Source organism: Crocuta crocuta, unplaced genomic scaffold (genome assembly GCF_008692635.1).
Source record: "Crocuta crocuta isolate KB4526 unplaced genomic scaffold, BGI_CrCroc_1.0 scaffold221, whole genome shotgun sequence".
Lineage (NCBI taxonomy): Eukaryota > Metazoa > Chordata > Mammalia > Carnivora > Hyaenidae > Crocuta > Crocuta crocuta.
This window is the reverse complement of record NW_027528610.1, coordinates 4,975,613-4,991,695: the sequence shown is the minus strand read 5'-3', so window position 1 is coordinate 4,991,695 and position 16,083 is coordinate 4,975,613. Positions and strand designations below refer to the sequence as shown.

Below are 16,083 nucleotides of genomic sequence, written 5' to 3'. Positions count from 1 at the left end.
TATAAAGACAGAAAAGTACAAGATATGTCACTTGTCAGTCCCTGATGCACTGCCAGGCAGGCCGGAGATGGCTGATAGAGGAGGCATGCTGTGAATCTGAAGTGACTCCCAAAGCTATATGCAGAAGTAGCAGGTTTGAGGGATGAAGAGAGTTTATATTACGGAAAGACAGTTGTTTTTCCATATAGGGAAGATGGAGAAAGCAAAGACTTCCAGTTATTCCTTAGTTCATTCCTCATCTATTTATCAAGCACCTATCACATGCTGGAAACTGTAGCAGAATTTGGACACAGGGAAAACTTGCCTTTGAGAGGAAGAAAGGAAGAAAGGAAGAAAATATTAGCAGACAAAATAATGGTATGCCAGGAAGGAAGACAACAGAAGTTATAAGTGTCAGTGCCATGAAGGACAGAAAAGGAGGTGACTTAAATAGGGTCCACTAATTGTCTCAGGAAAGGGCATTTCATTTGTGAACTGAAGGATAAAAAAATCAGTAACCATGGTGGAGAGAAGCATTTACAGGTAGCAGGAATATCACCTGCAAAAAGTGTTAAGAGTTGAAAATCTGAGTGTGTTTTGATATAAGAGACTGAGGTGGGGTTAGTGGGTTGAACAGGAGGGAGTGGTTCTCATGAGATGAGAATGAAAAGCAAGAAAGAGCTGCTGCACACAGAACCTTGAAATCACAATAAAGAATCAGGAAGCAATGTATTTGCCTCAGAGGACAGCTTTGGATATGGGGAGGCCAGAGGAGAAAGACCACATATAAAGACTACATCCTTGGGGAAGATAACAGAAATGTTTACAGTGGCTCATTTTGGGGGGGGGGGGGTGCCTGAAGGCAAAGAAATTTAAATATTACTTGTTACAATATGGGACCAATCACAGTGTTGAGCAGGGTCATATCTAATGAGATCAATATGGTTGGACGTGGGGGTAGAACAGGATAAGGATATGGGGAAGGAAGCTATTGCCAAGGCCCAAAGAAAAAAAATTAGCATATGAGTAATAAAAGGAACAGAGTGATCACAACAAGATACTCTGAGTGAGAAGACTCTGTGGGACCTGGAGAGTAACTGGCTGAGACATCAAGGAGAAAAACAGTCAGAAATAACTCCAAATAATTCCAAATTTCCTATGTGAATCACTGGGAAAAGAATAGTTGCTTTCATAATAGACAAATACACAGTATTTCATAATAAATACATAGAATGAAATCACCTTATAGCAGAAAAAGATGGCAAACATATATAACAAAGATGACCTTTTATTCTCTCATCTTAATTAAGGTTTATTGAAGTAATCACAGTTTAAGTAACACCCATCAAGAGGATTTGGAACCTGGCCCTGTCAGTATGTACAATGACCTTGGCATTTGATTGTTCCCTCTGATTGGTTCAAGGTGATGAAAGAAGAAGGGAGATGGGCCAGTCACGTGAATGGCATGTTTATCCAGGTGAGCAAGAAATTACCTCACTGCATGGTATTGGAATGAACTCCAGGAGTCTAAAGAGAAGAGCGTGCGTTTGTGGTGGGGGGAATGAATCCACCTGTACCCTTTCTTCTAGAACCTGTAAATCATCTCTGCTGGCATGGCAGTCATTGTTACCGCTGGAATGTCCAGGACCTCCTGGAAAAGCTGTCTGCCCAGAGTGTTCATTGCTCTCTATCAGTGCTACAGTAGGACTCTCCAACCATCGGGCTCAGCACAGAAGAAGCCCACCCATCTCTGACAGCGGGAGGAGACGATCTTCCAGCCACTGATAGTCGGTGCTTGGCCTGGCCGAAGGCTGAGACAACAACGGCACTCAGCAATTTGCTGAGCAGATGTGAAATCTGAGATTTTGGTAGCTCACCCTGACGGGTGGTTCAGTTTCAGTTTCATCTTATGCTAAATTACGTAAAACAGCAGGGAAGGATGGCCACGCCTACTGTGTCCCCACAAATAGCTGGGCAAGTAAAATACATCCCCCCTCTCCCATACATACAAGTGCAATCCCCTGTCTCAGGCAATCCCAACTTTCTGTATGTGGCAAAAGCAAAGGAGAAGAGCTAGAGCAGAGACTTTATAGGCCTCTACAGACATTCTCACACTTGCATGTGGCACAGGGGCCCTCCACAAGACATGCTATTCTAGGGGACAGGGACTTAGTGTTTCATGGGGACAAGGTTTCAGTTTTGCAAAATGGAAGAATTTTGACGATTGACGGTGGTGATGGCTGCATACAATGTGGATGTACTTAATGCCACTCAATATTTACTTAGAATGGGTAAAATGGCAAGATTGTGTTACATGGATGTTACTGCAATTTTAAAAAGTTTGTTTTAAAGCTTTCTCACACACACACACACAAACACACACCAAAACCCACACAATCAAGAAGTCTTCAGTGAACAAATGGATAAATAAACTGTGGTACACTGGGGCAATGGGGTATTATTCGGTGCTAAAGGAAAAAATGAGGAATCATGAAAAGCCATGGAAGAACTAGAAACGTGTATCACTGGGTGAAAGAGGCCTGTCTGAAAAGACTACAACCTATATGATTCGCACTCTATGACATTCTGGAAAAGGCAAAACCATGGAGACACTAAAAAGATCAGTGGCTGCCAGGGGTTGGGGGAGGAGGAGACGAACAGGCAGAACAGAGGACTTTTAGGACACTGCACACACTCTGTACACTATAATGACAGAAACATGCCATTGTACTTTGGTTCAAACCCACAGAATGTCCGGCACCAAGGGCGACGTGCAATGTAAAATATGGACTCTGGATGGTGATGATGTGTCAGTGAAGGTTCATCAGTTGTAACAATTGTCCCACTTCGGTGGAGGCTGCTGATAACGGGGTATGCCGTGCCTATGTGGGGGCAGGGCATGATGGGAAATCTGTATTTCATGCTCAATTCTGCTGTGAACTTAAAGCTGCTCTAACAAATAGGCTTAATAAAAATATATATATCAAGGAAAAAATAAAGTTCTCCTTGATCTTTAGCACTGATTTCAATTAGCATCTTCATGTTATATAAGTATATACAAATATAAACTGATTATAAACGCCTCGATCTCTAGCATACTACAACAATAAAACCAAACCAAATTTACAAGTCAAAGGCAAACAAAACGGCAAGGATGATAAAACCCGAGCTACTGTTAATTTAATGTGATACAAGCTGTGGCACTGCTGAAATTGAATGGTTGCTGAGAACATAACTGTGGAAGCAGGTGCAGGTGTGCTGAACTTGGCATTCAAAACTTCAGAGTGATGTTCTCGACTGTAATCCCCCTCACCTCACCACCCACACGTGCTGCTCTCTTTCTGGAAGAACAACGTTCATCCAACAACCTGTGTTGAAATCATTTGGTGTTCTTTGGATAAAGACATCATTTATGTTCTGATTTCATCTCTCTTTTTCTCCCTTTACTTGAGACAAGCCAAGGTTACCAACTGGTGCCAAGGGAACTGTAAACACAGACAAAGGCACTGAGACGTCACAATGAGCATTGCTAAAGACAGCCATCTTGGGGCGCCTGGGTGGCTCAGTCGGGTAAGCGGCTGACTTCGACTCAGGTCATGATCTCATGGTTCGTCGGTTTGAGCCCAACGTCAGGCTCTGTGCTGACAACTCAGAGCCTGGAGCCTGCTTCACATTCTGTCTCCCTCGCTCTCTGCCCCTACTCTGCTCGTACTCTGTCTCTGTCTCTTAAAAATGAATAAACTTCAGGGCACCTGGGTGTCAGCTCAGTCAGCTAAGCATCAGACTTCAGCTCAGGTCATGATTGCATGGTTCATGGGTTCGAGCCCCGCGTCAGGGCGGGTCTGTGTTGACAGCTAGCTCAGAGCCTGGAGCCTGCTTCTGATTCTGTGTCTCCCTCTCTCTCTGACCCTCCCCTGCTCATGCTGCCTCTCTCTCTCTCTCTCTCTCTCTCTCTCTCATCTCTCTCTCTCTTTCAGAAATAAAAAAAAAATTTAATTATTTTTTTAAAATGAATAATAAGCATCAAAAGAAATTTTAAAAAAAGTTAGCCACCTTGATAACACAGGGCATGCTTCATTCATTTTTAGATTACCATCAGGAGAAATATAAAAAGTAAGAAGAAACAATATGGTAGAAGATCAGCCAAATACCAAAAAGTGTGTCTGTAAACCTTCAGATTGGATTCATTGACAGTTGGACCAATACTGAAATATTTTCATATACTTCCAGGAATATGTTCAGCTGAGATCAGAGGCAAAGAAATATAAATAGTAGTTGACAGGATTTAAATGCAGTTCAATTAGTTATTATTTAATCACCCTGTGAGAGTGAAAAGGAAAAATAAAATCTTCCAGCATGTTTTCTTCTCCTGCAAAAAGGATCAGGTTGGGTCCGCAATCCATTCTATCTTTAAAACTCTATTTTTAATACAATAGTTTTTTGGTTGTCACATCCATACATTAAGTATAATGAATTTTTAATTGCAATAATTTTTAAAAGACAATGTTAGCACTGTATACTAGAGCACTACACAGCCTAAATGAAATCAGTGTCAAATAGTAATATATATTAGCTATCAATGTTTTAAGCTCAGGCTTCTCAGAGCCAACCATGAATAGATTTTTGTACTTTTTTTTTTTTTTTAGCAGAGATCAGAACAAAATTATGCTCCCCCAGGTAGTGCTATCCTGAGCTTAATAAATTAATTGTATTTCTTCTTTTCTAAAAATTGTTTGTTTATTTTTTATTTATTTGGAAAAAGAGAGTAGGGGAGAGACAGAGAGAGAGAGAGAAACCAAGCAGACTCCATGCGGTCAGCACATAGCCCGAGGCAGGGCTCAATCCCACGAACCTTGAGATCATGACCTGAGCCGAAACCAAGAGTCAGATGTTTAACCAACTGAGCCACCCAGGCGACCCATCAACTGTATTTCTCTTACAAATTTCCTGCATATCCTATAAAAATGACATATACTGATACATACTAGGGATCTATAAATAGCTTCAGTAAACGGTGAGATAGTAAATATGTTGGTCTTTGCAAGCCACATAAGCAGCTATTTAACTCTGCCATTGCAGCAAAAGGCAGGCATAGACAACACGTAAATAAATAACCTAGGATACGTTCCAATAAAACGGGTAGCCAACTGAATTCAGCAAAGGGCTGACATTTACTAATCTGTAGTACATAGGAAGAACCCAATATGATAATATGAATGTAAGAACAGAAAGAATAATTCTGATATTCCTGTAGTAGTTCAGATGTTGAAAGACTGACACCCCAGAGTTTAAAGCATCTGACTTTAATAAAAAATTGTTCACAGTTTCTTAAATGTTTTAATGTACAGTATCCTGTGTATGGAAATTAACTTGATACAGAGCAAATGTGTTTCTCTTCTCACTTGGATTAAGCATAAACTTTGTAAGGCATAATCTAATTTCTTTCAACATCTTCCTTGACATTACAAGTTGAAGAGAGACTCAGAGAATAATTTGGGGTCAGTGCACAGTTAAATTTTGCAGAGTATTTTTTTTCTATCACGAGCAATCATGGAGAAAAAAACTGATTGACTTTTTGCAAAGCAAATTTAGTAGTTTTTAAGAATTTTTAATAGTAAAATTTCTGTCTTCTCCTTAGCCAGAATGTTATCTGCTTTAATGTAAGTTATTTTTTTCTTCAAGGTTTTGCTTCACTTAGAAGCCACACATCATCTTCCTCTACTGATAAAAATGTGGACATTCTGTCAGTTTCAAATAAGCATCAATGCAGAAAATGCCCTTGTACAAAAAGTAGCTTTAGCCTCATGTACTAGAAAACTGCTTACTATCTTCACTTACTATAAAAATAGACACTGATCTATAGTGAATTAAATGCATTTATGTCATATCAAATTAAGACTTACTATCCAAGGTTAAGTCATCATGACAGTTGTGAATGGAATGAAATTTTACTTATAGGTTAAAAGAAGTGTTTTTCAGTCACTGTTTTAATGAATACAGTTTCAACCTCATGTTTAATCTAAAATCATTTAACTATGAATAATAATATCTTTTTTTAATGTTTATTTATTCTTTGAGAGAGAGTATGAGCAGGGGAGGAGCAGAGAGAGAGACACACACAGAATCCAAAGCAGGCTCCAGGCTCTGAGCTGTGAGCACCGACCTCAACGCAGGGCTCGAACTCACAAACTGCAAGATCATGACCTGAGTCGAAGTCAGACATTCAACCAACTGAGCTATCCGGGTGCCCTGAACAATAATAATATCTTAAAAATAAACTGATCCAAAAGGAAATGATGTATGATACTGCCCCTGATTCAGAAAGACAGTAGATAAAAATGTTCTTAACTGTTGACCCTTGAAGACAAATTAAATTTGGGTTCCATAATCACACTGCTATTCAGGAAATGCAAAAAGAAATGCAAAAGAAATCCTGATTCTCAACAGTAAACACTATTTTAAGTCTCCCTGATTATATGTAATATGTGCCTCTTCTCTCAAGGGGTTTATAGAGATTTAGACAGCCTGTAAGATTAAGTGAGGAATTAAACATTTACATTTTAGGATCATCAAGAAATTTAAGGCGATCTATTCTATTTATTAACATGCAGTCTTCCTTCAAAGCTTCAGGTTTGGATTTAAACAATATTCTTATGAAGAATCAACAATGCAAATATATTTCATTTTAGTTCTGGTAGATGATGACAAGGTACAGAATGATATGGAAAGCGCCAAGTGAAAAGTGAAAAAAAATAGGTAAAGTTATGAAACTGTGTCTTGTTTTGCAATACCCTAAGATGTGACTACAATTTTCAGGCAGCACAGGTACCAAAGATGAGTTTCAGATTCACAGAGAGACACAAATAATGGTCAGAAAACAGGTGAGGCAAAAATCTTAAAAATCCCTAGAAGAAAGTAATGGGAAAAGCAGGATTTCAGGACAGTTCTTAAGTGACCAAGATTTTACCCACCCCACCAAACTCAGAGGACAATGTGTTGGAGAATGTTTTACATGTAAAGAATAAGGATATGTTTGAAGTCTGGGAAAAAAAAAAGTCACACCTTTTTTTTTTATAAACTGGAATAACCATCTTCTTGTGCAACGTGACTATAAATGATGCCTCTCATGGCAGGGCAGAGAAATGCTATGAACCCAAGATCAGTCCTTCTCCAAGTGTGCGGTGTTCAGAGCATTTTCTCCCACTGATGAAGCTGTTCTGTAAGTTTGCTTGGAGATCCTACATCTACTGGAGAATATTTGAATTGCTGGGTTCAAGGTGACTTTGGCCAATCTGTATACATTTCTCCCGGTGTTTCCGTTGTATCTGACACTCTCTTGATTTTTATCACAGAGAGTGCACGCAAATTAAGTTTCCACATAAGACACCCTAAGATCACTCATTTCAAAATAAATCAATAGCACAGAATGATCAAGGGACTCAGGGTCAGAAGCTCTAGGTTAAAATACCAAGCTCTCCAAGCAGCTAGGCAATTAGCAATGCTGATGTGGTTAAATTCTTTCTCTCTCCATCTCTCTCTCTGCATATTTATCTGATCCAACTCTCGGGAAGGAGTTTTATTTTTTAAAATAAGACAAGATCTGTGAAAGTACTTAGCCGACAGAGAAGTCCCTACATAGGAGCAGTCAAGGGGGTGGAACATTAGAGGCACCAGAACGGGAGACAGAAGACCAGGTCCTAGCTCCACACTTAATTTGAGCCATCCACGTGACGCTGAGGAAGCCACAGCAGAGCAGTGGCAGAATCGATGGAGATGTGGAGACGGACAGGGCTGCCTTCAAGTCATTAGCTGCATACCACTGAATGTAATTATTATGGTTTCCCTCAGTGCCCAAGTTTGTAAAGGGTAGACGCTAAACCTTCGGGAAGTGTCTGTGGGAATTAAATTGCACAGAGTTGGTAAGGCACACGCCACAGCGATCAGCGCTAAGTGGCTTCTCTGTGATGGAGCTTTCCCGTGGGACACGAGGTAGGTGATGGTGAACCTACCATCTGTGCTGGCAGGGAAACCTTCAGCACGTCCTACACGTGTGAAATCGGGTTGCCTCGCTATTTCCTCTCTGAACATGTCTATCCAACCTGCACGGAATCCACACACTTTATTCCTCCTGCAAGGCTGAAGTCCAACCCCAACTTCCAAGGAGAACCTTCGGGAAGTCTCCCATCCTCAGCCACCTTCTCCTCTGAACCCTCCAGCAATGGCTGCCTTCAACCCATAATTACCTCTGCTGTATTACCAATGCCACACTTCTCTGCTTTTTGAATTCTTATTGATTGATTTCTTGGCTTTTTATTTTTTACGTGTCCTATTTACCTCTATGTCGTATAGTTCCTCACAGTGTCTTCAGTAATGCAGGCTCCAAGAGGAAGATTTTTATCTCGACTGGTGTGATTTTCCCACATGTGCACCGGAACTCATGGTCTCCATTTCTCTGCAGGCCCACCAAAAGAGATGTAACTATAAAATACGTATTGTTCTTTTTCTTTCAGGTTGTATTTTCAAAATGCATTTGCATGCGCTGGGTCACTTCATCCTCTACCATCCCCCCAAACGATACAGAAGTACACACAGTGCCACCTCTTAAGGTGGGAAATTCATTCATCAGGAGATGCTGATCAGACGTGACCAACACTTCACAGAAAGGTCACTGCTGCCTCGTTATCCCTCCTTGTTTTCATTAAATAAACCTCTTGACCCAAAAGTCACATTAAAGATAGTTTTTCTCAGAATGAAAAATCAAAACCTTAAACTAATGTTCTACAACTATATACACCTTAGTATTTCAATGGAAAAATGAAAACATTTACTTTGCATATTCAGACACATGTGCACTGACCTATACTTGAAAAGTTTGTTGTGCACACGTACAGATGCAGCAGCATATATTCTGTGACTTTGAAAAGTAGGAGCGAGCTGGGTACAGTCCTACAACTGTGAATGTAGCCAAACTGTGTGTGTATGCGTGTGTGTGTGTGTGTGTTATTTTCTACCGGGGACTTTTACACACTTCACAAAGCAGACTGTTCTTTACACAATATATTACTGGGTTTGACCCACAGCAAATTCCCTGGTCAAGAGCTTCTGAAGCATTCTTTTTTGTCTTGCTGAAGCTTGGATCTAGTTACTAGTTCAATATAGGCAAAAAAAAGATGCTGATGTTACAAAAATAAACCAAACAGCTACAGAAATAATTAATAAGGCTTCTTGGCCATTGATCAGCCCCACAGCTGTGCTCATATTAAGTGCAAGACAATTTTTGTCGGAAAGAACTACCTCAAGGCATGGCATGATACGAAGACGGGAGGTGAAATAAAATGTAAATAACTTGAATATTCACTTGCTCTGACCACGCTGGAACACAGACTGGAAACGACCAGTGGCAATGCTATTTCAATGTTCTTAAATGTGGGGCACCTGGGTGGCTCAGTCGGTTGAGCCTCTGACTTCAGCTCAGGTCATGGTCTCATGTCTCATGGGTTCGAGCCGCACATCACAGCTCAGAGCCTAGAATCTGCTTCAGTTTCTGTGTCTCCCTCTCTCTTTCCCCCTCCCCAACTCATTCTCTCTCTCTCTCTCTCTCAAAAATAAACAAACATTANTTTAAATGTTCTTACAAGTAACAGCTTTTTTTTTTTAGGTGCAGAGGTATTAATTTATCAAATGCGATAAAACTCCCTAGTTTTGCATTTTAACATCTCCTGAGGCCAGAGTACAGCAAACTCATTCTCAAAACTTAAGCAGGTTAGTATTTTGACCACCACCTTGTGAGGATGACTGGTCAACCACATTACAACAGAAGATGTGGTCACATGACAGCATTAAGCCAGAACAGCCCTTATTCACCGAAAGTATCTTCAAGAACTCATTCGACAAAGGTGGAAAGATGGTTCTATTCCTTGTAAGTAATTAAAATACTGTTGAATCTGACTACGTTTTCACCTGGCAGATTAGCATATTTTTACTTCAACATGAGGACAAATTAAAAACGCTTGGGCACAGTGATGAAATTAAATGGCACTGTTTTCAATTAGGCAAGTGCCCTTTGCATCTCCAGATGTGAGTGCCTAAGTACAGCACAGTCAAAGCACTCTGACTAAGTGGGATGGAACCATTTAATACACCATAGAGGAGAGGATCATGTCCCAACTGGCTTCAAATAAACTGTTTCTCAGTTAAAGTACAGGCATCTTTTACTCAAAATAATGTTCATATTTAGAACACATGGTTTAGTTACTGGAAATGGAAGAAATGGACTCTTCTTATACTATTAATACAGCTACATTTGGATTTAGTAGTTATTTATACGACATCCTGGGAATGCTTCTAGGATTTACAACATTATTTATAGGAGAAAAAGTGTTCTGAATTCAACCAACCATTTACAAATGGACTGCTGGAAATTTCCTAATAAACCCACCCCACGACAATATACAGTGTTGTTTAGTATTTGGAGTAGTGTTTTATTGTGCACTGAAATTTTACCTGTAGTGATAATATGACTTGCATAAGCATGAGGCATTAAAAGCAAGAGAATGATGACCTTGGATGAAACCCTAAGATGCTGGTGAAAATTTTCCAGTGTGTTTGAATCTTATGGAGTTATTTATAGGAAGTAAGGAAAGTGCCTTCCTAGGTACTTCCACATATGTGATAGGAATACTGCAGAACCGGAAAATGACAAACTCATGCACTTAGATTCAAGGGGCCACAAAAGACCTATTTCAGTGAAAATTCTCCATCAAAGTGTACTTTAGAACCCCGGCCCCACCCTGGGTAAAGAAATAGAGATTATCGCATTCTATCTCAGGACTCAGGCATGGTGTGGCTGTCAATGGTGGGATAGGTGACATCAGACTGGTGACAACCGGAAATCAACCCTGCCCATTTGGAGGTGAGCTGCTAAAATTCCTAGATAGATAGAAGCCAAATTCAACACAGAGAAGATGGGTCCATGGGTGAGTCAGTCAGGTGCACAAAGGAAAGCTAACAGGAGTTAAGCGGAAGGATGGTGGAAGGGCATCAAGGTTAAACACTTAGGCTTTGGAATGGATCAATCAGGAGTGTACATTCACACTTGCCACTTACTGCTTGTGCAACCTTTGCCACATTCAAAAGAATTTTTAATTATATTTTTAAAGAGAGAGTGCGAGTGGGGGAGGGGCAGAGGGAGAGAGAGACTCTCAAGCAGACTCCACGCTCAACACAGCATTGGCCAATACAGGGCTGGATCCCATGTGACTATGACATCATGACCTGAGCAAAATCAAGACCCAGACGCTCAACCAACTGAGCCAGCCAGGTGCCCCATGATGCACCATGGAAACTCAGGTTACTGCACCAACTAATACCACTTGGTGAAGAGGCATCCAGAGTCTCAGAGGTCAATGTAGAACGGCACACTGGAGGAGGAGGCGGCGGCGGACAGGGGACTGGGGCATGGAGACGCATCATACAGCAGAGTCTCAAAGTCTTAGGCTTTGAATCCCTCCCCTCTCCCCACCCGCAACAGCACCACCCCCCAGGGCAGGCTCTAAGATCAGCTCAACGAAACAAATTCAAACCCAGGGGTAAGGGAGCTACGCAAGGGCACCTTTCAGAAGGGCCCACTGCTCCTTCTTTTCCAACTTCAAGCCCTTACCATCCACATGCACATTTGGACGATCATTACTAGGATTGGCATTCCTGAAGCCAAGGTCTGGGAGACTTCCAAGTTTGGCAGTTTAGGGTTTCAGGGAGGACAGTGATGTCACAGGTCATGGATCTGGTCATCAGAACCAGAAAAGGCAGATGCCATGTCACAAGAGAGTGACATAACACAATCTGATTATCATATCATTTGCACAAAACCTTGAGGACTTTATACTAAGTCCCACAATGGTCTTAAAGATGGAAGGCGGTTAAACTTAACATACAGGATTAAGTGGCCCAGCCGAAGCAAAAGGACAGATGCAGAGACCAGGACATCAGTTCCCCCAACGGGTTAGACAGCCACACATAGAGGATACATTGCCAGTCGTGTGGAAATAAGCCTACCACGTCCTGTCTGTGTACCAACTGCATGGGCACTTCATACCATTAACATATGTGGTTCAATCTCCTCAAAGCTTGCATGGTATGTAAAAATTGCTTTTGCTCTCTCTCTTTTTTTTTTTTTTTTAAGTAAGCTTCACACCCAGCACGGAGCCCAACGTGGGGCTTGAACTCACGATGGTGAGATCAAGACACGAGCTGAGATCAAGAGTTGGATGTTAACAAACAGAGCACTAAGGCGTCCTGCTTCTGTCCTTTATCAGTGGGTGTTTTGGCATCTGAAATTACATGGTAAAGGTAAATTTCTGTTAACTACGACAGAAAAGCCTCAAAAACTTTAGTGTCCCAGGGCACCTGGTTGGCTCAGGTGGATGGGCATCCAACTTCGGCTCAGGTCATGATCTCATGGTTCCTGGGTTGGAGCCCCACTTTGGACTCTGCTGACAGCTCAGAGCCTGCAGCCTGCTTCCGATTCTGTGGATCTCTCTCTCTTTGCCCCTCTCCCACTCGTACCCTCTCTTTAAAAAACAAAAACAAAAACAAAAAAACAACCTTTGGTGTCCCAGTGAGTGAGTGGTTTAAATTCCTAATGTGTATGTGTGAATGTATGTATGTATACATATACAATTACTACTGTAGCAGGATTCTCACACAGAGTCGTGACATTGAGGCTAAAGTTAAACAACTTTATTAGTGCTGGCACTAGCTCAGTTGGGTTCATACCTAAAGAACTGAGTCCAAAGATCATGTGGTGTAGTTTTTTACTCATTTCCTACTTCTTTGTCTCCCAAATATGGCAACACACAAACACACAATCTGATTAAGTGGTCTCATGTTACAAGGTCATGAGGGATGTCATATATGCATATGAGGGATGTCATATATGCTTATAGCCAGGTTGCCTTGAGGTTTGTTTTTTTTGCCCCTTGCTTAGGGAGGGGACCTTATCACACTACCTGTAGCTGGTTTGATATATAACCCATGAATACAAAGAATGTAACATCCATTTGGGCATTCAAGATGGTGGCAACTGGATGGAGACTTCCACCTGGATTCAGGACTTAATACTTAACATGCAGTTGCTTTTCTCCCACAACATTCTTAGCACTCAACAGAAATTGAAAATATATGGTGGTATGAAAAAAATGTTATGAACCCGGCTCTTTTCAGATAATCTGCCAACATATTTTTGTGTTTGCCTGTTGTTCTCACTTCATCTGAGAGGGAGAAGGATTTATCACACTTCAGAAAGGTGAGAATAAACCAGACCATGAGACTTCCAAAGACCTGACTCTTTTCACCTTTTCCAAAAGTTGGAAGACTTTCCTCAGATAAATCAAAGCAGCTGCAGCAATTAGGCTTGACAAGGTTTCATCCCCACACTGGTTTGTCTAACGAATTCCCAAATGGTGCAGCGCTCATGAGTTTTAATTACCAAACCACCCATGGTCACCCACATTGATCTATGTCATTCACTGGAGATCATCGATCCTCTCCATCAAATAAATGAATACAGAAGCAGCAGGACTCAGTCTAGACTTCTATTTTTGCAGTATGAGATATCCAGGAGAACAGTGACTACGAAGTGGCCTCAACAAGAGGCCTGCCCTGTTTTATTCTGCAGGTGGATCAGGTCTGTGCTGTTTCTATATACGGTACACGGGGAAAGCATCAGTCACCCTCAGGGCAGCTCACAGAAACCAGCAACAGAAAAGAAATGCAGAGCCCACTCTTGTATAAATATTTATCCACATACCTACACACGTCTATGTCTATGGAATGCCACACTGCTGCGTATCAAGGGTTTCAGTGAGTTAAGCAGCTAATCTCCTCAATCACGACTCAACAGCATGAAAATGTCTCCACTTCTTAATTACTTACATTCTGAGAACCTCCTTTGGCCGTAAAACTCATATAGGCTGAAACTGCTCCACCAACTTAGTGATGGGGTAGTAATCACAGAGGAGAATCCATGAAAAGTCCAGGAAGGTGAGTTTATACCAACTTAATGGCGGCCTAAGTAAACAAATCATGGGCTGAGTCCTCTGCTCAGAAGCAGCTCTGGAGTATGGAGGCTCTGATTTCAACAAGAACTGGGCCGCTGCCTGCATCAGTCCTAGAAATCTACAGACTGAAATGCAGCTGAGTTTTGACTGCCTCTCACAGAAAACAAATTCCAACAGACTCTGCCCCCATTCATTTGAGGGAGTGACCCTGGTAAGATTTTCCGTTTCAAGAAAGCGGTTTGTTAGATTTCTGTGGTTGGCATACATATACAACTCTGATCAGCTGGTGATAAGTCATCTGTATGCTGTTGACACGAACTGAGTCTCCATGCTGGTGTGTGTGGCTCCGAGACTGCTTATTCTCAATCACTCAGGCCAGACAAACGGGCCAGTGCTGTTGAATTCCACACTGCTGCTAGGCAACCAATTATTCTCAATTAACCTGTTGTTTTATGCCTTATCCTGAGCACCAGTGTGCATGGGTACAGCAACCATTTTTCACCTGCCTTGGTAGTGCTTTTCTAGACTGCTGAGCCCCCCTCAACTTTTATAAATGAATTCACAATCCTGAAATACATCTAATAAGTTACCCACAAAGGAAAACTTCTTAAAGTGATAACTATTTCTGTATACATTTAATATCAGTGTACTTCACAAATGAAGCAGAACCTATTTTGCTTATAAATCTAAATAAGAAACAGAGAACACAGTTGACATGCATTTCAGTGTTCAAAGAAGAGCTAACTGTAACACTGATATAATACTTATGCTAATTCTCCACACTCACCCCTGGGCATAAAAACAGATTGCACACTGAAAGTTCAACTGAACGAGCACCTATAAAATATGGAGAAGACAGGAAATAAAATAAACTGCTTTGTTGGTGGTGAACAACTGAACGGAATCCACTAAAGACTATATTTTACCATTACTGTCTATCAGACTTTCTCAACCCCAGCAGTATTGATACCCTGCCTCAAATAAGGAACTGCCTTGTACAGCACTGGATGCCTGTCATGAGGAACTGCCTTGTGCATTACAGGATGGTCAGCAGCACGCCTGGCCTCTGCTCCCTCAATGCCATGGTCACCACCCCACTGCCATGGGACTATCGACAATGTCTGCAGACACTGCCCTCAATGCCATGGTCACCACCCCACTGCCATGGGACTATCGACAATGTCTGCAGACACTGCCCTCAGTGCCATGGTCACCACCCCACGGCAATGGGACTATCGACAATGTCTGCAGACACTGCCCTCAGTGCCATGGTCACCACCCCACGGCAATGGGACTATCGACAATGTCTGCAGACACTGCCCTCAGTGCCATGGTCACCACCCTACTGCAATGGGACAATCGACAATGTCTGCAGACACTGCCCTCAGTGCCATGGTCATGACCCCTACTGCAATGGGACTATCGACAATATCCGCAGACACTGCCCTCAGTGCCATGGTCACTACCCCACTGCCCTGGGACTATCGACAATGTCTGCAGACACTGGTGAACGTCTCTTGCAGAGCAACATCATGCCCAGTTGAGAACCAGTGGCCGATATGAATAAAGAACCAGGAACATCAAAGTTGCAGGTCTATCAGTTAAACAGTCATTTTGTAACTCATAAACGTGTCCAACATTTATGGAGCACATTTCCCATGTCAAGTGTTGTGCAAAGTACAGACAATGTAACAGTGAGCAAGACATGTCCTCTCAAAAGGTATGTTTCCAGGGACGGGAAAGACAGATAAATGGTGCAAACCCGAGCAGCCACTGCAGAAGGGCCAAGTTGGCGTCTGAGGCGTGACGTTGTTCAGGATGCATATGGGGATCCGATAAACTGGAAGCGCCCTAACGTGATCTGACATGTGTTTCAGACACTGGGGGCTGGTCTCTGCTTGTGCACGGGGTGGAAGAGAACAAGACTAGGGCCCTGGCTAGGTTATCAGGCTGTAACTGTATCTCTGGGAATGAGAAAGGGGATGGAGACAAGGGAAAACAAATCCGGAGAAAACCTGTGGGACAATGGAGGGTAATTGATGGGTGT

At 41.9% G+C, this 16,083-nt stretch overlaps 1 long non-coding RNA gene across 1 annotated transcript in view; it reads right to left on the bottom strand.

Moving 5' to 3' along the window:
• LOC144223929 (uncharacterized) overlaps positions 1 to 16,083 on the bottom strand; it is a 392,187-nt gene that overhangs the window by 237,701 nt on the left and 138,403 nt on the right. The window contains exon 3 of the long non-coding RNA XR_013332877.1: positions 8,314 to 8,431. This is a non-coding gene — a long non-coding RNA (uncharacterized LOC144223929). The remainder of the gene's footprint in view (positions 1 to 8,313; positions 8,432 to 16,083) is intronic.